Source organism: Xyrauchen texanus, chromosome 39, assembly GCF_025860055.1.
Source record: "Xyrauchen texanus isolate HMW12.3.18 chromosome 39, RBS_HiC_50CHRs, whole genome shotgun sequence".
Classification (NCBI taxonomy): domain Eukaryota; kingdom Metazoa; phylum Chordata; class Actinopteri; order Cypriniformes; family Catostomidae; genus Xyrauchen; species Xyrauchen texanus.
Genome location: NC_068314.1, coordinates 29,782,454 through 29,806,092, shown reverse-complemented (window position 1 = coordinate 29,806,092; position 23,639 = coordinate 29,782,454). Strand labels below are relative to the sequence as shown.

Genomic DNA, 23,639 nt, shown 5'->3' with positions numbered 1-23,639 from the left:
TTTTTATTGTATACAGTCTTCTTATTTTGTGTATACTGTATATTATTAGGTGTATATTGTGTTGTGTAAACAGTGTTATTTGTAAATCAGATGTTTATTGTAATTGTCATACTGGTATGTTGCTTGGAACCACACCCAAGATGCACTGGTGTATATGGTTGAGTGACAATAAAGGGATTCGATTTGATTTTGAGATATGGCTCAGGTCCCTCATTTAATGTCAAGTAAGTCACTTGTTTTATCAGGTGAAATCATAAGTCTGATTGCTTAGAAAAGTAAAAGCACACCACTACTCACTAAACCGCACAAATTGAATCAAACAAGGCTAATGAATCAACTGATTACATTTCACCAATAATTCTGAATATCATACATTTTTAGGCACATTTATGTGCCTTGTGCCTGTGTTGACTGCAGGCATGGACCGTCTATGAGTGTGGAGGTTTTCAGCTGGCCTACATTCGCAGTCGACACTAGCATTCCCTAGAGCCAGTGGCTCTCTCGCAGATTTTAAATAAGTGCATTACTGCTGTCAGTGAAATACTACGGCAACACAACACACTACGTGATGCTAAACACCTACACATGAAGACAACACAAACCTCCCAGGTAGCAAGAAAAAGATAGCGAGGGCTGGTTTTGGTCTGTCTTTTCCCGACAGCTGCACTGAACCCCAAGATGGAAAACAGAATCAATATGCAGAGCTGAACAGACTGTTGAAGTGTGTTGGAGTGTTAAAGGAATATTCCGGGCTCAATACAGGTTGAGCTCTGTCGACAGTATTTGTGGTATAATTTGGATTACCACAAAAATACATTTTGACCTGCTCCTCCTTGTCTTTATAAAAAGCAAAAATCTAGATTCCAGTGAGGGAACTTACAATGGAAGTGAACGTGAACAACATACATGCTAACATGAATTTAGGGTGATAAAATCATTAACTAACCTTTTCTGTGTAAAGTTATATCCAATTTCTTTGCCATGACGATGTTGTCAACAAACACTAAAACCCTAAAACTGATATAAATGATTTAAACCAATTTAAACTACTTTACAGCTCAAATAATACATGATTTTTAACAGAGGAATTAATGTAAGTGCTTTAAAAAATTATAGGATTCACATTTCTGCTTAAACTCTCAAAAAATTGGCCCCATTCACATCAATTGTAAGTGCCTCACTGTAACCTTTATTTTGGAATTTTCTTTATGTTCTTTAAAGAAACAGACAATCTAAATAAATGTTTGTGGTATTGACCATTATGCCACAAATGCTGTCGATTGAGCTTAACTTATTGAACCCGGAATAGTACTTTAAGGAGAAAAATTACTTTAAAGACAGTTCACTCAAAACTGACAATTCTGTAATCATTTACATCATGTAATCATGTAGTTTCACACCCATTTAACTTTTTTTCTTCAGAGGAATACAAAAATAGGATGTTAGGCTGAATGTTAACCTCCATTTAGTTTCATCTTTTTTCCACGCTATGAAAGTGGATGGTGACTGAGGCTGCCACATCTCCTTTTGTGTTCCATGGAAGAAAGAAAGTCATACAAGTTTGGAACAACATCGAAAATTAATTATATTTATTTACATTTTTGGGTGAACTGTCCCTTTAAATCATACTGCACTGGTTGAACATCAATGTGCTGGCAGCTTTGTGTCTCTCCACCAATACATCTATCAAAACCTGCCTTTAGAGGACCAACAGTTTCCTCAAAATGTTCTCTCTTTTTCTCTGCCTTGAATAACAGTATACACACTTGGAAGGTCAGCAATAGAGCCCTCCTTGCAGAAACCATCTACTTAGTTTAGTAGTAATCTCCATTATGCAAATAAAAACCCATGCCCCTGTAATTCACATGCCTCGGGTGGTCTAAGTAGCAAGACCCTTTGTTACTAGCAAAAAAGGCAATTTCAGGGACATGATCATGATTGGAGCATGCCAAATACCTCAACCCATTACACTGCACCGTTTCTATTTCTGCTCTACTAAACACAATAATGAGTCTGAAATAATGCATTCAAATATGAGATGTTCCAGTGTTCTGCTCTTGTGGTTGTTTAATCAATTAGATGTTACAAACTGAATGTTCTCTGTCACTTTTGCATATATAAAAAAATAATAATTAAATTGCGAAATAAATAAACACATAAACTAGAGATGGATCAACTGCAAAACTCTTTCACGATACACTGATATGATCGTTATCAAATATGGGCACACAAACACACATACCATCTGCTGCATGAGCCCAAAGCATCTAGTTCCCAAGGGAGCACTATACACTCCTCTTCTTGTCACTCATTCAAGAGGGGCTAAAACATATTGTAAAACTAAGGAGGGGTTTAACTAAACAGTATTAGTGCATGGTATTTTGGTGCAAAGCCCTGCAACTTATTCACAAACCACTAGCAATTCAGTTGAAGCAGAATCGAAATGTGCTGAAACAGTGCTGTGCCGTGAGTCATGTTTTGCGCAAACATGCCGTCTTTCTATATAAATAGGCTTTTTATAGATAATAATAGTGTAAAATAAAATAGTGCAATTAACGTTGTTCTAGCTCAGAAATGTCAAATGGAATTTTATTGAAAAGAGATATTTACATGATATTTAAATATATCAAGATAAACGTATACTCTTTAGATTTTCAGGTTAGAGCTGTGCCAATACAATCTACAATATTGAAATACCTTGATATATTTTTTTCTCAAAATACTGCATTTATTTATTTTTTTGATCACTGTATTGATATTCTTATTGATCTATATGTGTTGATATTCTATCCATCAGTTAAACAAAGATGAAGTGTTTCATTTAAATGAGCAGAAACTCCAAGACCGGTGATACTCAGTGCGGTCAAAACCACTTCTATGAGGTGCGCGAGAGTCTAAAACCTGCAAAGTAAATTATGATATCATTATGCATTGCAATATATGACATTGCGAGATATGTATTGCGATACTTATTGATCAGTAAGTATAGTTACACTGGCAGCCAAAAGTTTGGAATAATGTAAAGATTTTGCTGTTTTGGAAGAAAATTGGTTCTAATCCACCAAAGGGGTATTCAACTGATCAGTCAGGACATTACTGATGTAAAAAACAGCACCATCACTATTTAAAGAAGTAATTTTTGATCAAATCTAGACAGGCCCCATTTCCAGCTGCCATCACGCCAACACCTTATCCTTGAGTATTCATGCTAAATTGCTAATTTGGTACTAGAAAATCACTTGCCATTATATCAAACACAGTTGAAAACTAATTATAATTAAATGAAGCTTAACATTGTCTTTGTGTTTGTTTTTGAGTTGCCACAGTATAAAATAGACTGGCATGTCTTAAGGTCAATATTAGGTAAAAAATAGCAAAAAAGAAACAGCTTTCTCTATAAACTTGTCAGTCAATCATTGTTTTGAGGAATGAAGGCTATACAATGCTTGAAATTGCATAGAAGATTTTTTTTACAAAGGTGTACACTACAGTCTTCAAAGATAAAGGATAACTGGCTCTAACAAGGACAGATAGAGATGTGGAAGGCCAGATATACAACTAAACAAGAGGATAAATACATCAGAGACTCTAGTTTGAGAAACAGACACCTCACATGTCCTCAGCTGACAGCTTCATTGAATTCTACCCGCTCAACACGTTTCATGTACAACAGTAAAGAGAAGAAGTTTTGAACATTGTTTTCAAATCGTAATAGTCATGTTATTAATGTCCTGACTATACATTGTGATCAGTAGTATGCCACTTTGGTGAATAAAAGTACCAATTTCTTTCTATAAGAGCAAAATCTGTACATTATTCCAAACTTTTGGCCGCCAGTGTACATGAATGAAGCAGTGCTGGGCGGATTACTTGTAAAATTTTTATCAGGTACTGATTACAAATTACATGACAAAAAATGCAATCAGTAATGTAATCTTGTAGATTACATTTTTGGGTGTAATCTAATACAATTACTTTTGGATTACTTTTACTTTTAACCTAATTTTATTTTTTCACATATATTAGAGTAGGATAATCATTTTAAAATAATTGTACAAAGAGAAAGAAAATTCCATTCTTTGTTACTAACAAAAAGAGCCTCACAAAAATGTGAAAACTCTTCTTATGACATTTTTAAAAAGTGCATTAAACATTACATGAATGATATAAACATTAAATCTAACAGCAATGACAGTGCATGCCCAATTCAAAACACTGAAAAATCAAGTTAATTTTTAAGTGCATAAAACACCAGCATTACGTACATTAATGACCATAAAGGCAACATAAAACAATCATAAAATAAACGAAAAAAGAGAATGATTAGGATGATCAATAAATTATTCATAATTTACTGCCTTTGCCATGTTAACATATATTCATGTAATCTATTAAAAGTAACTGTAGTCTGGTTATGATTCAATGTAATTTAATCCAATTACAAGTACTTTATTTTTGTTATATAATTATGCAATCAAGATTACATGTAATCCATTACTAATCATATTGAATAACTTTGTGTAGTAACGTGGTCCATAACTGTTAGTAAACTGAACGCTATACTGTGATGCACATGGAAAAGCATCTTCAGTTCACAGCTAGTCCCTAGTTAACTCAAGAACCTAGTTACATTATTTTTAAATTAAAAGACCTCACATTTAATTATACACCAGCTCATCAGCAGCATTCTGAGACTCATTAATGCTATATAATTAAACAGCCTGCATGCTCCTATTTGCATGGATGTCTAGACGCATCTATGTTTCAAGTTGGTTTCCTTTCATCAACAACCAGATGAAAGAACAAATTATAATTTTTACTTTTGAAATCTCATATTAACTCACACTGTGGCAACAGAAACATTCAGATTTTAACCCAAATGTAGGGACTGAGGTGGGCTTAAATGTGGAACCGAAAAGACGATTAACAACATAATGGTCCTGAAACCCACTTCATATACATCACAGCATGTGAGTGGGTATAGTGTCGGACTCTTCACTCGTTAATGGTCATGGTTATCAAGGCCTATCAATGTATTATGGTCACAAAACCCACCTAATTCAGAGACAAAAGTGGCACATTTTCATTTTGAAATTGGTGTGAACCATTCGGGTGAAAAAGCTGAGGCAGTCATAGGTGTCCAGGAGATGTTAAAGGATAATTTTAATGATTAAAATTAACCTGAAATTTGGGCAAACTGTCTTCAAAAAGGGAAATCCTGCTGCGTGAATGCCAAGATTACAAAATTACAAGATGCACAAGAGAACACTTCACCAACACATCCAGACGAGGCAGAGGATATGATATGTATATCGCCCAAAATAAGAAAATGTGAAAGAAGTGGACACTAAATGAGCATTAAAGCCACTTAATGATGCATGTTGCTGAAAAACCATGAACAAAATGGCACTGTGAGGGCAAATGTCCTTGGTACCATTGAAGGTTAAAGGCCAAGCAGACTGGGTCTCATTTCTCTCCCTGTGTCCCCAGTGTGCTGATGCTAGTAGTGCCCCTGGCAGTCTTCTTACACAAACAAGCACACACACATTACTCATACGCCCACTCTAAATACTCACATTCCCATCACAGCCAATTACCCTTAGTGGTGCTGTGTCTCTCCACCCCAGACACCCCACCACTGAGACAGACTCTAAAGATGCTGGACTACAAGCCCCCTACAGCTGTCACTTACACCCACCATATGCATGTTTTAACACTCTATTTTCAATAAGATAAATGTTACACTCCTCTTACCTGAAGGTATGTTAAAAGAGAAATACCCATTCCCCATGCTTACACTGTCACATACATACAGAGCATGTATGAATGCACATATAGAGACATAACATGGCCATCTAATCCACAAAATGCAAATCACTTTAAAGGGTTAGCACACTCAAAAATGAAAATTCTCTCATCATTTACCACACTCATGCCATTCCAGATGTGTAGGATTTTCTTACTTCAGCAAAACACAAACAAAGGTTTTTAGAAGAATATCTCAGCTCTGTAGATCCATACAATGCAATTGAATGGTGATCAGACATTTGTACCTCCAAAAATCACAAGAAGGACACATAAAAGTAATCCATAAGACTCTAGTGACTAAATCCATGTCTTCAGAAGCAATATGAAAGGTATGGGTGAGAAACAGAAAAAATTGTCCTTTTTGTCCTTTTTTTACTGTAAATATCCACTTTCACATTTGCATCTGAAAGATTAAAGATTAAGATGCAAAATTACAGAACAAATAAAACATATATGCTACGCTGGCCTTAAGGAAGGTAAGATGGAGGGGGCAGGCGAGTGTGCAGAACTGTGTGGATCTCATGGTTGGCAGGAGCATTGGCTCAATGTTACAGAATGACCTAGTTCTACCAGAAGAGAGGATAGAGAGAATAGATGTGGGGAGGGGTGCAGCACAGACTGAGAGAAAGGGGGAAGGAAAAAGGGAGAACGTGGAGGAGAAGAATGAAAAACAGTTTAGTGGAAAGAAAGAGGGAGGAAGGGGGAGTAGAGAGGGATGAAAAGGTGGCAAAGGACTGGAGTGAAAGAGGTGTAAAATATCTGTAACCCTGAGGGAAAGTGAGCCGCTCAATCAAAGATAAATCAATCCTGCCTTTTCCTGATTAGAACTGAAACTCTTCCTCCTCTTCTTTCTGCTCATTGCTCTCAATTATTACCTGATGTAAATCCAGAAGTGAATTACACTTGCAAATCGCTCTCTGTCTGGGCAAATTCCTTTTTAAAGTGAGCATCAGTACTTCAGTATTGAGTTCTCTGAAGGGTGCAGGGCATTACTGTCTCGGATACTATATGTACATTTGGTCAATTCAAACTTTTGTGTTAAATATTCACTTGCTGTGCCTTTAATTTAAAGGGATAATTCACCTGTAATCATTTACTCACATTTATGTAACTCCAATCCAAACCCATAGTACTTTTTTCTTCAGTGAACCTGCAAAAATAATAAATAAATAAATGTAATAATAAGAAAATAAAGGAATCGATGTCTTGATAAAACAAATATAATTCGTTTTTAATTAAATGTATTCCTGAATTTATTATTGTATGACTTTTTTCTGTATTTATTTTTTACTTTATTTGTATTCTTTTTAACTTTTATTTATTTATTCATTTATTTTGCATTGTTTTTTATTTATGTGTCCATTTATTTTTATATTTATTTATTCCCACATATAATTATTTCCATATTTATATATACCCATATATATTTATTTATTTATACATGTATTTATTTTAACTTTTCTGCGTGCAGCATGGAAATGATTGATGCAGTCCTTGCGTAGCTCCAGTGCATCATTGGTTGAGAGCTCAATAGTACTTATCAAGCAAATAAGATGTACGTCCCACCTTAGCACACTCTGACTCACACAGATTTTAAATATGCAGGGAAACATTTTGCAGAGAGTCTAACAATCCAGGATGTGCTTCAACATTCATACCAGCATACAGCTCTCCTAAAACATCAATAAGCACCTCTACTCTAAATAAAACATAGTCATTTGATGCGTGGTTATCGACTTAATTCGCTAAGTTGCGTGACTCTCTAGATATATGTGAAGTGTCAGCTATAGTTTACACGAGATATGGCTATGACCTGACGTCACATCAAAATAAGTCAAGAGTAATCGAGCACACGCTTCAATCTACGATAAACCAATGGTAAGCAGGAATAAATAAATATAAAAATAAATGAAAAATAAAAATAAATGCATAAATAAATACAAAAATAAAAAAAATAAATGGAATAAATACGTTTAAAAAAAAAATTATAAAAAGAGAAAATAATAAATAAGGAACAAAATTAAAATTCAGGAATAAATTTAATTAAAAACTAATTATATTTGTCTTATCAAGACATTTATTCCTTTATTTATTTTCTTATTATTCCATTTATTTATTTTATTTATTTATAATTGTGGCAAGTTTCGTCCTCCATATAAACCTCACTCCCCTCTCCTCAGGAGGCGCACTAGCGACTGACTCTAGAGGCTATAGCGTTTATCCTCCTTGTTAGCGTGCCAGCCTCCAATGGTGGATGACGCCGATTCGAATTCCACTCATAGCAGGTCAAGCAGGTTTAGGGGTGAGTGTAACAGGAGCCAGCTGGTATGTGATAATTGTGAATATTGTGCGGTACGTGTAAACCTCACTCCCATGACCTCAAGAGGTGCACTAGCAACTGACGCTAGAGGCTGTAGCCTTTAGCCAACTTTTTAGCATGCTAGCTGACGCCGGTTCGAATCCCGCTCATGACAGGTTGAGCAGGAAAGGTTACAGTGGTGCCATTGACCCGTATGTGAGTGAGATTTAGGGGGTGTGTATAACGGGGGTCAACTTGTACGTGATAGCTGTGCGGTATGTGTAAACCTCACTCCCCTTGCCTCAAGAGACACACTAGCGACTGACGCTAGAGGCTGTAGCCTTTAGCCTCCTTGTAAGTGCTCCCGCCTCCAGTGCCGGCTGACGCAGATTTGAATCCCGCTCGGAGCGGGTCGAGCAGGACCAGTTACACTAACACTACTGCCTAACATCTTCATTTGTGTTCCATAGAAGAAAGAACTCATATGGGTTTCAGTAAACTATGGCACTTTTTCATTTTTTGGTGTACTATTTCTTTACATTTCAAACTTAATTCTTTTGGTGTGACGTTTAGTAAAAAGAAACAAACAAACATGAAAATATGTAAATTTGCAAGGAATGTGTTTGCTCTTTAGAATTTGGCTTTAGTCGGGTAAAATCTTAACCATGACTTAAGCGTACCCTACACGAAGTAGGTAGCACCCCCTTCCCGCAGTGCCCTTTTAAGGAATAGTTTACCCAAAAATTAAATTAATTTTCTCACCCTTATACAGTGCAAGAGAATTGTTATGATGCAGACGAGGGTAAACAAGGAGTGGGATCAAAATGCGGTTTATTATAAATTAAAGTGAACACAAAACTAACAGGAACAAATGAAAACCTCCACATGGGGGAAAACAAAACTAAATCAGGAAAACATCGAGGGTACACGGAACTGGATGAACAAACGGGAAGACAGGCAACGGAGCAAAACATCAACATTCATCAAACAACGACCGACAGAGACTGACCAAGCAACCAGGGTTTAAATACAGAAAGGAACAAACAAGGGAATGAGGGACACCTGGGGAAACAATCAGGGAAGGAGGAACAATCAGGGGAAAACCAATCATAAAAAGAAACTACAAAGGACTACAAAAACCAAACAGGAAACAGGAACTAAACTAAACTTCAACATAAAAGCACAAAACCAAAAAGACAACAGTGAACATGACAAGAATGGTGACCAAAAATTTGAAGCTCCAAAAAGCATAAATGTAATCCATACGACTCAAGTGGTTTAATCGATGTCTTCTGAACCGATCTTATCAGTTTTGGGCGAGAACAGACCAAAATATAACTCCTTTTTCACTGTACATTGCCATTGTAGTCTCTAGGCACGATCATGATTTCAAGCTCGATTACACTTCCTAGTGCTTGACACATGCGCAAAGCACTAGATGCTGCTAGGAAGTGATATTTAGTTTGAAATCATGTCAAGAATTATAGTAAATAGGGAGTTACATTTTGGTCTGTTCTCACCCAAAAACTTTTGTATTGCTTCAGAAGTCGTAGATTTAAACAACAGAAACGTATGGATTACTTTTATGCTGCTTTTATGTGCTTCAAAGTTTTGGTCACCATTCAAGTGCATTGAATGGACCAACAGAGCTGATATTTTCTTCTAAAAATCTTCATTTGTGTTCTGCAGAAGAAAGAAAGTCATACACATCTGGGATGGCATGAGGGAGAGTAAATGATGAAAGAATTTTCATATTTGGGTGAACTACTTCTTTAAGGGCACAAGACTGCCACTTGCCAAATGAAAACTCAAATGCATAAAAACTTGGAAAGTGTCACATTTAAGACCTCTTTCTGAAGAAGTTACCCTGGACCATAAATTATATTCCTCTCTGATGTGGATTCAAAGCAAGTCTAGTCATTATGCAACAATCCCCAGCCAAACAGGAGATGCAAGCGCTGTTGGGATATACCGGAAGCTGCCAGATGCTGACCTACTCTACTAAAGGTGGTACAACTCCTTACGGCAAGGAGAAGATCTGGGTCATGATATTCCGATGAGCTTGTAGAGAAAAATAAACAAATTGAAAAACCAATTATTGAAAGCACAGCACTGGTTTTAAATGAATTGAAAGTCTTGTTAAGACTCAATTACATGAAAGTCAATGACATATTTAACTTTCTGTATCATTACATGCTTTGAATCAGACATCTAAAGGGAGATGCATGCCAATCTCATTTTCCGATGTGGGATATTCTCTGTGGACACAAACGAGACACAACAAGGCAGCTTTATTGTTCTTCTTCATTTTCAAAACATGCTGTGAAATAACTGAAATATTTAAGACCTCCTTCCTCTCCTGTAGCCTTATAGAAGACCACCCTCCTACATCCTTTCAGCATGGCTTCAGTCTCCATCCTTCTGAAGTGAAATTGGATTCTGCCTAATCTCTGCCAACACTGTTTCCTCTCATTTCCTCCCAACTGTTAAATTGGTCTGTTAAACTGTAAAGGTCACACATTCATTGAAAATCTTCTGTGAGTTTTTTTTAATTAATTTTATATTTAACTCATTCCCTTTGTCTTAGTGGATTATCAAACTCAATTTTGCCATTTGGATCATCACTAACTCAATAAGATGAGATGAGTTTGTGCCTCTTGAAAACAAGCTTGCTGATTTCACATCATTATCAATTTATATGTGTTTTTGAGTTTTCGTTTTTTAAATTTCTTACCATATCTTTTTATCTTTCTTGCTCTGTTTCTTCTCGTTTGAACAAACAAAACCAACCTAATAGCTTATTATCCAAATTGCATCTCACTTGTTGGCCCCCCTCACCCGAGTTCCCGCCGTGGCCAATGGTAGACGACCTGGTCACTAGGGCTCCTTAGCAACAGGATCAGGTGAGGTGAGTGTGTGTGTGTGCTACACCCATTACCAAACCTGTTTGTGTGTGTTTTTGTGATGAGGTGGCAATATGTTGTTTTTGTAGTCATGTCTACAAGAAGACGAGGCACAAACTGTACAGACATTGTCTGTTAAGCACTGTTGTGTTAAAACAAACTTCAACAACAGGCTTATATAGGCATAAAAAATGGAAAATGAAAATGGTGTAACTTGTGTAAGCTGTACCTGTGTGCTGTTGTCGGGATACTAAGTAATAAAGGTTCATTAGAGTTGAGCAGCTGTGTTACTGACAGGAGCTGCACAGAACTTGCAGGGAAATAATAATAACTAGGCTGAAAATATACAAGACACGATTTTTTTTCATGATTTCCTTTTTTAAACATCATCTATTTTTTATATTGATACATTTGTGAATGTATTGGAAAATGTGCTTACACAAAAAAGCCATAAACTAAGCGCTGCATCCTTGTGCTTCATGTTTTTTGTATATGGATTGAGAGGTCAAACACAGGATGTTCATGAATATTTATGATATATATGATTCCAGTTCTGCGATGGACTGGCGACCTGTCCAGGGTGTCCCCCGCCTTTCGCCCAATGTTAGCTGGGATAGGCTCCAGCCCCCCGTGACCCTGTACACAGGATAAGCGGTTGACGATGGATGGATGGATGGATGGATGATTCCAGTTTACACTGTGAAGCTTACAATGAACCCACTGCTATTGACAGCATCAGAGAGGGTTTCCTAAATTATATGTGAATAGGTAAATAGGAATATCTAATCTTCCATCTTTCCAAGCTGATGGACTGACAGTACAGACATCTTATTAAACTCACAGAATTGCATTTCCTCTACCTTAAAAACAAAGGTAAGATGCAGAACACTTAGCCCGAGACAAAAATATCTGCAGGAACTCATTTCCTTCATAGGTCCATCTCAGGTTACCATGGTTATTAAATATATTATGATTCTGTTAAAAGTCCTAGCTGTGCTGTCTAAACTCCAGGGACAAGTGTGCCTCACCCGTTCCAGCCTCTGCCTCGTTTTGGCATCATTTGTCGCCCTTCGTTCACACTTATCATAAGGAGCGATTGGGGAACAGAGTGAAGGGTGTGAATATAGTCTCCAGGGATGCTTGCACATTGTCGAATGATAAGAACGGGTATTAGTGCGTGCGTGCGTGTGTGTGTGTGTGTAAATGAGTGCAGGTGTGTTAGAGAGGGGAGTCTGGGAGATGAGCTGCTGACAAATTCATTAATTAAACCTCAGAAATCCATCCACTGCACAATAATAACTACATAAAACGCCCCTGGAGCTAATTTTGGAGGGTGGGCTATTCATTATTTTGGCATTATTCTGGATTCAGCCATTAAAGCTCTTAGAAACCCGGGCAAATAATGGGATGGACACAGGAAACATCTCCCTCTTCTTAAAACCAAAGAACAGTTATGATTATTTAACCATAGCCCCCTCCCCCCCCCCATGCCATCCAGGATGTTTATGGCTTACTTTCTTCTGCAGAACACAAACAAAGATTTTTAGAAGAATATATTAGCTCTGTATGTCCAGTCAATGCATGTGAATGGGTGCCAAAATTGTGAAGCTCCAAAATGCACATAAATCAGCATAAAAGTAATCTATAAGACACCAGTGGTTAAATCCATATCTTCCAAAGTGATATGATAGGTGTCGATCAATATTTAAGTCTGTTTTTACCATAAATTCTATTCCCTGCCCATTAGGGGGCGATATGCATGAAGAATGCAACTCACCAAAAACAAAAGAAGGAGGACTTAAATATTGAACTGTTTCTCACCCATCATGTTGTGTCTGAACACATTAATTAAACCACTGGAGTCATATGGATTACTTTTATGCTGTTTTTATGTGCATTTTGGGGCAAAATTTTGTCACCCATTCACATGCATTGTATGGACGTACAGAGCTGAAATAATCCTCTCTTCTTTTCAAAATCTTCGTTTGTGTTCAGCAGTAGAAAGAAAGTCATACACACGTGGGGTGGCACGAGGGTGAGTAAATGATGAGAGAATTTTCATTTTTGGGTGGATAATTATATCCATCATTATAATGACATTGCTATTTGAAATTTGTAGTGGGATCACAATTGCACTCTGCTAGTATATTGTCATTGAGGTGCATGACAAAAATAAAATGCAAAATGCATTGAATGCCTTGCAACCCAATTGAACTTTCGATTAAATAAAGACATAACTGTAAGAAAAAAAAAAAGAAAAGTGCACTGCTTTGCATTATCTGAACTCAATACTTTCTAATACCGCCCAAACAAAGAGACAGTTCTCAAGAAAGCTGCTTATTACTGTGTTCATGAACTGTTCAGGTCCCTGAAGCATGGCTGAAGCTTGGTGGGAGACTGCAACACTGTCCTAACCATTCTGATTGAACCTGTTCCTAATGCCAAAGGGTCAATGCAGTTGGTGCATTCAGGCACTGAAGATAAAATATGCACATAATAATCACTGTGCTTTCTGAATTCTAGCATTATGCTAATATCTAAAGCCTCAAGACTCACTCGTATGGAGCACAGTCAGACCTGAAGACAAAAGAAGCAGATATTTTCTTCACTACTTATTTAAAAGTCATATTGGCTACACTGAACTGATGTCTGATGAATCAGACTCATGTATATTCCATGCCAGCCTATGCTGAAGTTCATGTCTGTTTCACCCCGTACTGTTGCCCTTAGGCGCTATGATTGTGTATGTGGGGCAACATGAGGTCATAATTCAGGTCAGTGATTTTTAAAGACATAACCGTAGATAGACATATTCCTCACGTTTTAGGGGTATTTTCTAGGCATAACACATTCTGAAATGTAAAACAGGTTAACCATTCAATCACAGGAAATGCATGAGGCTGAATTGTCAAGCTAGCAATGTATTCCTGCAGATATTCTGTCACCATCTGTCAGGCAGCATCCATAAAATACGCTTTGACAGCTTTAAGCTACAATTATGGCTAAGAACGGATCAAAACTCGAGGAAGCAAGAAATATACACAAGACTTTGAAGCTGTGATAATGCTGTAGACTTCTCCTCTAATCCCACTGCCAGGCAGATGAACTCTCTCTTTAGATGAGTTTATATGTCTTCTGATTATCTTGGCAATAAAGGAACATTTGTAGCTTTTCTGCAGAGCTTCGCAATTAATCGAAATAAAATTGAAACCAGGCAAATGGGCTTCTTTCACAATTTCTGCGCACTTCAAAGTTAAGGGGTAGCATTGGCACTCTGTTCTATTTGTAGTAGTCTACTACACATACTTAGATCCAGAGGTTACGCTAGAAAAAATCTTATTGTTTTAATACTTTTTGTGTTTTATCTATTATCTTGCAGAAACACATTGACATGCTGTAATGATTGAAATATGCAGTCATGAGACACTCAGCTAGAAATCGAAAAGATTTGGTCAAAAGAGACGCATATATGATGTAAATGATGATGTGTCTGTCAATTGCGGAAGTGCATGTCCACAAGTTGATACCAGGCAATAAACATGCTAGGTGTAAGTGATTTTTTTGTTCAAAATGACATAAAGCATTTGAAATTATCAGTCAATGTTTAAAAAAATCTGTACATTTTGGAAAGATTTCGGTTAACACAACCCCTGCTCAGAGCATGTATGTTGCTCAGAAAAGGGTATTTTTTTGCGGTCTCTTTGAATCACTGCCCCAGTGGCTGAACCTAAAAGTTTTTTATTGGCACATGTGAGTTCCTGTGTCCAGGTGAAATAACCACAGGGTGGCTCAAAAAGCAAGTTGTGAGGCGAGTAGTTTTTAGTTGCAAATGATGTAATACATTCAACAGAAATGCATATTTTAATATCCATACGTCCTAACCCCAACCCCAACCCTAAATCTAACCGTCAGTTGAATATGTGAATGCATTTACATCCAGGTTTCTGTAGAACCAGAACAAGTGTCTCTGAAGCTGCTCACAAGTGCCACAGAAAATGGAAAACACACTTGAATGCAAGCAAAGATGTTTGATGGGAGATGACTCCTGTCAGGAACTCGGCAGAATGGGGTCAATGTCAGGGTACCAACATGTTGAGTTCACATGTAATCATGTCGTTCAGGTACAATACGAATGCAAAGAGACTGGGTTCTTTTTTCATTTTAAGGTCAACAGAGATAGGGAGAGAGTTCTTCAAAGAGAACAAGTGTGAGCACCCTTAAAGTGCAACTCTTTTTATTGGAGGTAGAATATGGGCAAAACATGACTTTATGTGGAGACAAAAACATTGATTGCAAGCTTGTAGTTTTTACACACCCTGTTGAACATGAGACCTGCTATTTCATGGTGATTTTAAGCCTTTGTGTTCTTTTAGTCTTGATTTCTAAGCATTCACACAGTTCAGACCTAATCCTCAAGGGTTCAACAACTGTTCCCCCATCTGGGATTTGTGTGCCTGGCTTCATATTCGATTTAAATGTCAGCCCTTAGAGTCTGCATTTATTGTTGCCTTCCTGTAAGACTAAAGCATCTGAAACATTTAAAAACAGAAGCATAGGTCTAGAACTGCTGACTAACAGCTGAACATGTTGTATGCAACAGTCTATGTAAATTCACTGAGCACACAAACATTATGAGGCAAAAAGTGCTTAGAGTTGACATAAACACAAGGGGAAATATGAATCCTCCATAACAGCATCACCTGTGTCACCATCCCTCATTATGGAAAGCAGAAGGTTTTTTAAAGGAAAATGATGCTAATTAGAGACGCTCTGTAACAATTCACCACATTGTCTACAATAACAGGACGCAAACGAGCTATACCAGACCCCTTCTCAATTCTTTAATAGGGCATTTATCCACTCTGAAAGGCAGCAGAAATTGTATGGAAATACATTCTAATTACTGAATCTAGACAGCAGATTTTCCATTTTAATTGATCCTTTGTGCGATCTGAGTGTATTTTGTTGGTAGAAAAATCAGGCATGATATTAGTTGGGAAACAGGAAGACACGGGCAATGAATAGCATACAACCATACTACGCTTACTACAGTAATGCACTTAACGTCCCATTTCCAAAGTTAAAATTAACTGGAGACTACTGAGTGACCATTTGCACCCCGGTATAAATAGCATCTGCCACAAGGTGCTGCTATTTGCACCGCAATATTCTGGTGAAAGCATGACAAACTAGACAATAGGTTTCGCTGCAGTGGTGCGGGGTGTAAAAACAGTGTGAATGTGTGCTGTTGTCCTAGCGACACCAGTTTGATATGCCATTTCTCCCACTATTTTTCCCATCTGATTTCCTATTTCCACTTTTAATATCTCCTTTAATACTACTTAAATTAATGGATACAAATGAATATGAATATTGATTTCATTGCAGTGATTTGGCCACGGTGAATGTCTGGGAGTGCAGAGAAGGGTTTGATCCGGAGGCGAGGTCTGTCAATTGCTCTCGTTACCGCGGCTCGGCATCGCTTGTGTGTAAAAAGCATAATTGTATTACTATAGTAGTATTGTAGTTACCATGTTTTTTTGGCAGAAACCATAGTTTTAATGCAATTAACCACTTGTTGTGCATGAAAATCTCAGAAGATCAGCAGTTACAGAAATACTCAAACCAGCCCATCTGGCACCAACAATCATCTATGCGATTATCTAATCAGCCAATTGTGTGACAGCAGAGCAGTGCATAAAATCATTCAGATATGGGTCAGGAGCTTCAGTTAATGTTCACATCAACCATCAGAATGGGGAAAATGTGATCTCAGTGATTTGGACCATGGCATGATTTTTGATGCCAAATGGGCTGGTTTGAGTATTTCTGTAACTGCTGATCTTATGGGATTTTCATGCACAACAATCTCTAGAATTCACTCAGAATGGTGCCACAAACAAAAACAAAAAATGCCTTGCTGATGAGAGAGGTCAACAGAGACTGGCCAGACTGGTTCAAACGGACAAAGTCTACAGTAATTCAGATTCTGAGATGCTGGTTGGTGCCGTTTTGGAGTAAATATTTATACACTGGCAGCCAAAAGTTTGGAATGATATACAGATTTAGCTGTTTTGGAAGGAAATTGGTACTTTAATTCATCAAAGTGGGATTCAACTGATCACAAATTACAGTCAGGAAATTACTGATGTAAAAAACAGCGCCATCACTATTTGAAAACAGTCTTTTTTGATCAAATCTAGACAGGCCCCACCTGTCTAGATTTGGATTACTTGGATTACTCCAACACCTTATCCTTGAGTAATCATGTCTAATTGCTAATTTGGTAAAAGAAAATATCTTGCCATTATATCAAACACTGCTGAAAGCTATTTGTTTCGCTAAATGGATCTTAACATTGTCTTTGTGTTTGTTTTTGAGTTGCCACAGTGTGCAATAGACTGGCATGTCTTAAGGTCAATATTAAAATGGCAAAAAAGAAACAGCTTTCTCTATAAACTGGTCAGTCAATCATTGTTTTGAGGAACGAAGGTTATACAATGCTTGAAATTGCAAATTTTGTACACTACAGTACACACTTAAAAGACAATGGACAACTGGCTCTAACAAGAACAGATAGAGATGTGGAAGGCCAAATGTACAACTAAACAAGAGGATAAGTACATCAGAGTCTCTAGTTTGAGAAATAAACGCCTCACATGTCCTCAGCTGACAGCTTCATTGAATTCTACCCACTTAACACCAGTTTCATGTACAACAGTAAAGAGAAGACTCAGGGGTGCAGGCCTTATGGGAAGAATTGCAAAGAAAAAGCCACTTTTGAAACTGAAAAATAAAAAGTAAAGGTTAGAGTGGGGAAAGAGAAACAGACATTGGACAACAGATAACTGGAAAAGAGTGATATCTTAACCCCATTGAGCTTTTGTGGGATCAGCTAGACTGTAAGGTGTGTGAGAAGTGCCTGACAAGACCGCCACATCTATGGCAAGTGCTACAGGAAGTGTGGGGTAAAATGTCACCTGTGTATCTGGACAAACTGACAGCTAGAATGTCAAGGATCTGCAAAGCTGTCATTGCTGCACATGGAGGATTATTTGACGAGAACTCTTTGAAGTAGTTTAAGAAGTTCTTAAATTTCAGTCATATTAGTCAAATTGTCATTTTTCACGTTATTAATGCCCTGACTATACACTGCGATCAGTTGGAAATAGTTTAGGAGCACTAATCTTAAAAAATGGAAGGCACTAATAAGTGTATACTGCATGGTATGCTATTATTCCATGACGAACATAGCTCAGTTGTATGTTTGGGCAGGAATGGGTCTGAATGTGGCATTATGGAGTATTTGAGGGGTCTTTTGGGCATCAGTTGAAATATTTACAGTGAAAGTCTCTGTCCGTAATCTGTCAATACATTAACCTCCTCTTGTTCAGCACACATAAAAGGATGGACATTGCTGTCTCTCATACAGAGACATGCATACACACACAGATCTACACAATCAGTGCCTTGTGTTCCATGTCTGGCTGTATAGCTTATTCAACAACATTGATGATATTACATCATAATGCCATTGTCATAAGCCCGAAAATAAGTTTCTGCCTCACTCAGGTGCATTCAACCAGAACTCTGCTCCTCATGTATCTGGATGTGTTTTTGTTCCCCAAAGGAAGGATTAAACCACAAAACAATATTTCGAATAAGGCGCATCAGCAGCCCTTTTGCAAAATGACACACACAGCCATTTATTCCCATGTGTGCAACAGAGTTACAGATGGCACAACAAATCCTGACATGTCACGATCAGCCACAAATGAATGCTGTGTATCAGCTCAATGAAAGCTAAACTTCAAAGTCTAGACATGGCCCTTTCACAATGATCGCTCATGTTGGTGATATGTAAAATGGATGGAAAAAATTTATTTAACTAAAGCACATATATCAGTGTGTACACTTATTAAAGGGGAAGACATTCTTTTTTAAAACACTTCCTCCAATCCCAGCAGTGCAGAATAAGAACTAAGCCATTCATAGGTTGACTCCCCAAAAAGGGTAAACATTAGCATTAGCAAACAGAATTGCACAAATATTGACAGATAGTGCCGCCCCATACTCATACCATTGGTTGAGCCAATTTTGCTATGTTGGGCTGGTCGTGATGCTATACAAACAGAGCAAAGATACACAGGGTTAAAGTTTCAGGGAAATCAACTTACAAATGTCTTATTTATAAGTGTCCCTTTATATAAAGGAATATTCCGGGTTTAATAAAAGTTAAGCTCAATCGACAGCATTTGTGGCATAATATAAATTACCATCCATCTATCCATCTTCAACCGCTTATCCGACGATGCAATATAAATTACCACACAAATTAATTTTCACTTGCCCCTCCTTAAAAAAAAAGCTAAAATCTGGGTTGCAGTGAGGCACTTTACAATGGAAGTGAATGGGGCCAATCTGTAAACATTAAAATACTATCTAATTTAAAAGTATAGCCACAAGACATAGACAACATGCATGTTAACATGATTTTAGAGTAATAAAATCACTTACTAGCCTATTCTGTGTAAAGTTATAGCCAGTCTTACAACTTAATTGCCATGACCATGTGATGTCAACAAACCCTAAAATGGCCTTTAAACTCTCAAAATATTGGCCACATTCACTTCTATTTAAAGTGCCTCACTGTAACCTCGATTTTTGCATTTTTTTATGAAAAGAAGGGACGAGTCAATATTATTTTTTGTGGTAATCAACATTATGCCATAAATACTGTCCAAGGAGCTTAACTTGTATTGATTCCAGAATATTCTTTTAATTTTGATATAGGAGAAAGTATATTACCTTTAAGTTCACCATTGTAAATGTACAATAACATGATAAAACGCTCCCATTGTAAGCATTAGATACATGATTTGCAGATGAAAAGAAAGGAAAAGAGAGAATTGAGACAATTAGTGTGCTCTAATTGCTGTGTAATGATCTGTGAAAATAAATAGTGAGAAAGCTTTTTTAATCACTTCTTGTGAAATGGTTGCAATCTCTTAGACAGACTTTAACCACAATGAGACAAAGAGATAGAAACACAACATAACTCTTGAGACTAATTTCTTTCTATAGAAAACAAAAGGTGTGCTGGAGTGTGTGCTTCTGAAAATAAGTGTTTTCCTAAGTGTTTGAGTCACACTCGACTTGTGGTGTTTGTGTGTCTGCTTGATCCACCCGCAGCTAAGCACTTCATACATTTGACTGACAACTCTGGTCTAGTTTTAGGGTTCAAGATAAAACAAAGACTCCTCATCACCCTGACAGGAGTTGAGATGATGTACAGTATAAACATGGATGCTAACAATAGCCACTACTGCATTTCAACGCTGATTGAGCAATTCACTTGCGATGCAAAGGACTGGGGTACGAGTCCGAGAGAACATGAGTCGACACATGAGGCGAAATTGTCATAGAAGCAACATAAAAAGACTTGGTTTCTTCAGAAATTGCGTTTTTCATTCCACATTTGTTTTATTACACAATCGGTCAGTTTTAGGATTAAGGGTAGGAAAGTAAGCTTTGTGTATTAAAAACTCAATAGAGCATTACCTTAAAAATCTCGCTTTTAGTGCCACACAGTGGATATTTCACCTCGGAACTGCCACCATCCGTATAAAGAACCACATAATGTCATTTTTCAAAAATATCACCACAGTTAAGCATTTTCATGAGATCATGCTGGACCTGATGCAGTTGAGTACAAGTTCACTAAAAGATCACGCAACATGAAGCCTAGTGCTAATTGAGAAAGATAAATAATCTCTAATCTACAGTAGTGCACAGATCAATAAGTCTGACTGTAATGTTTAAGAAAATGACTAACTTATAAAATCAGTCAACACATAAAATCACATGCAACATGCAATAATAGTAATACAATATTCAACATATCGTCTACAAGTTGACACCCTTCTAAAAAAACTATATCTCACAGCCAAAAGCCCTGTTATGAGAATGGTGTGCAGCCAACGTGACAAACCAAATTTATATCTCAAAGGCTCACAATTGCACACAATGCCAGTACACTGTCAGAGAGATACATGATGACACACAATAATTGCAATTTGACTTGTAGTTCAATCAGATTGATGGAACGTTTCCAAGTTTGCCAATCACGCCATTCAAAAATGTATTAACATAACTGATGGAATAAAAGCCACTGCACATAAATGTGGCAGACCAACAAAGCCCAGTGTAATGCAGAGAGCATGTGGCCTAAAACATCAGAAGTGAAAATGGATGAAAGCAAGCACAGAGACATGCTGGTATTGCTCTCTCTCTCCTTCCAGAAACAAAAAAGGACAGTTATCATCCTGCATTGCTCTGTGTCTGCCTTTGAATACAGGCACAGTGACAAAAAAAATCTCCTGTTCACAGAACCACTGATGAATACATAAAAAAACAAATCCAATTTACCTCTCAGGCAAGGTCTCCGGTTCTGATAAGTGTAAGCTGGCCTGTCATGTCTATTAGTGTAGATTCCCCACTCATTTCTGCCGCCTGTTTGCTTGGTTAAAAATCCTTAGACTAGTAGAGTAGGTCACTGTGGCTTACTTTCTGTGCCATCAAGAGGCAAAGCATGAGTGTAGTTCCTTAATGATGTGTCTTCTGGGTGCTGTTATCTCTCATTGCATCCTTACCTCAAGCTCTTGCTAACCGTCTCTGATGCTCCCTCTCTCTCTGCCTCCCTCAAACACTGATTCCCCATATGCCACTTCCCACTCTGGCCTCACTCCTCCCACCTCATGAATAATAAACAGCCCCGTGGGCAGACCCCTCCTCCCTCTGAAACGATCAACACACGTGTGCTCACGCACTAAAACACATACACAAGCATAGGAATACAAACACATGACATATACACATGAAACCAAGGCAGTTGAGCATTCTGTCCTCCTCCAATCTGAGCATGCTGCTCTTGGGTCACATTGCCTGCTGAGGTGGCTTTAGCGTTTCTCAGGCTGGGCTGGAAGACTCCAATCCGACCCGCATCTCACCCTCATGTACGTCTGGAGTCTGGACTCTCTTTCCACCCTCCAGGCCACCCTCGTGTCACCTACTGACAAATCAATACAGTGTCAACAACATGCAAATGCTCGCTGTATGATTACAGAAGCCTAATCTGGACAGAGATCAATGGATGCCAGTGCCAGGCAGACAGCGAGAGTGAGAGATAGCAAAAGAGAAGAACAGAGAGTGATGAAGACATTTAAGATCTTTCACATTCATAAGCCAATCTACTGCTGCAGAAACTACACAATAAATAGAAATTTAAATGACCATAAAAACTATAAGTGGGATGCTTGATACCATGTCTCTGAGGTGGGTTAGCAATTTATAAGTATTTCGTTCTCTTTGGGAACCACATTTATTACAATAAGGGGTATTCTTATTGATTGCTGATCTATCAGTAGGAGTTTAACAGTGCTCACAAGGACAAAAATAAAACACCTCATTTCAATGCAAAGTGAGATCAAACACTGCAGCAACTTCTCTTTAGTCTGTCTTACCAGACACATCGAGGAATGTCGAGGTTAAACAGTGTTTGTTGTGGAAGGGTATTTGCTTCTGGGCTCAAACATGTACAGTCCATAAAGAGTGAACAGCAGAATGGGTTTCCCTTATTGTGGGAAATGTTTCCAATTTTTCTCCTTTCCACTGACATCTATTTTGGGGGCTCCTGTGTAGGCAGATGCCCAACAGAGAGTGGAGGACTAAATAAAAAGGTTTGTTTAAGTCGTTCATGATTGGCACAGCAATGAGGAGTGTGAAGATCTAAATCATTCTGAGGAAACAAAGAAGAGCATTAGAAACGTAAGTGAAACTAAAACAAATGAGTTTCCACTTCGAATTGGTCGGACAGCTGTAGGAGAAATGTGTCTTTAGTGAATATAGTTTAATGCATTTAGTCAGGGTCAGGTAATACAATGGAGCAGTTCTTCTTTGTTGTCCATCCCCCTTTCAAAGGGATCAAAACATATCAAGCCATTTTCTTTGTTTCGTTGGCTTGGACTTCATATACTTATTGGTGTGGATGCAGCACACAAAACCAAAGGTTTTTGATTATGAATGCCATACGCAATTTTATTTGTCCACAATAAAAAAACATTTTTTTAAATGTCTTGTAAATGCACTAAGCCACATCCATACTATAACCTTTCATTTGAAAATGCATTGATTTCGCTACGTTAACGCCTCTCCTCCACACTGGAACAGCATTTTCCTCCACCGAAATTAGAGCATTTCAAAAAAGTTTTCAATAACAATATGCATTGGAAACTGAACATGAGTAAAACATGATTAGACAAAACAAAAAGTGGCTTTAGAAGTCAGTTTATTGTTTATTTTATTCTCTTATCATTGAACAAGTCTACAGTCGACAGTAATTCATTTTGTAATCGAGAATGTCAATCTGTCCTGTACTCACAAGACGTGGTCTTGCGTTCTGCGCTATTTGTAATTGTTGGTCTATGTACATGTGCATCTTTCGGATGCTTTTGGAGCGTCATTGGTTTTCAGTGTCATTAACTCTGTTTTTAGGATGCTGTGTCAAGTAAAAAGTAGTTAAGACTGAAACATCTTGTCTCGAGATTAACATGTTAATTTAAACATTTGGC

The 23,639-nt window shown here is 37.6% G+C and overlaps 1 protein-coding gene across 1 annotated transcript in view; it reads right to left on the bottom strand.

The window, feature by feature from the left end:
• The window catches only part of LOC127633006 (neurofascin-like), an 82,144-nt gene extending 60,477 nt beyond the window's left edge, over positions 1-21,667 (bottom strand). Inside the window, 1 exon segment of the mRNA XM_052111859.1 lies at positions 21,439-21,667. The gene's annotated coding sequence lies outside the window, so the exon portion shown is untranslated.
• Positions 21,668-23,639: the final 1,972 nt, after the last annotated feature.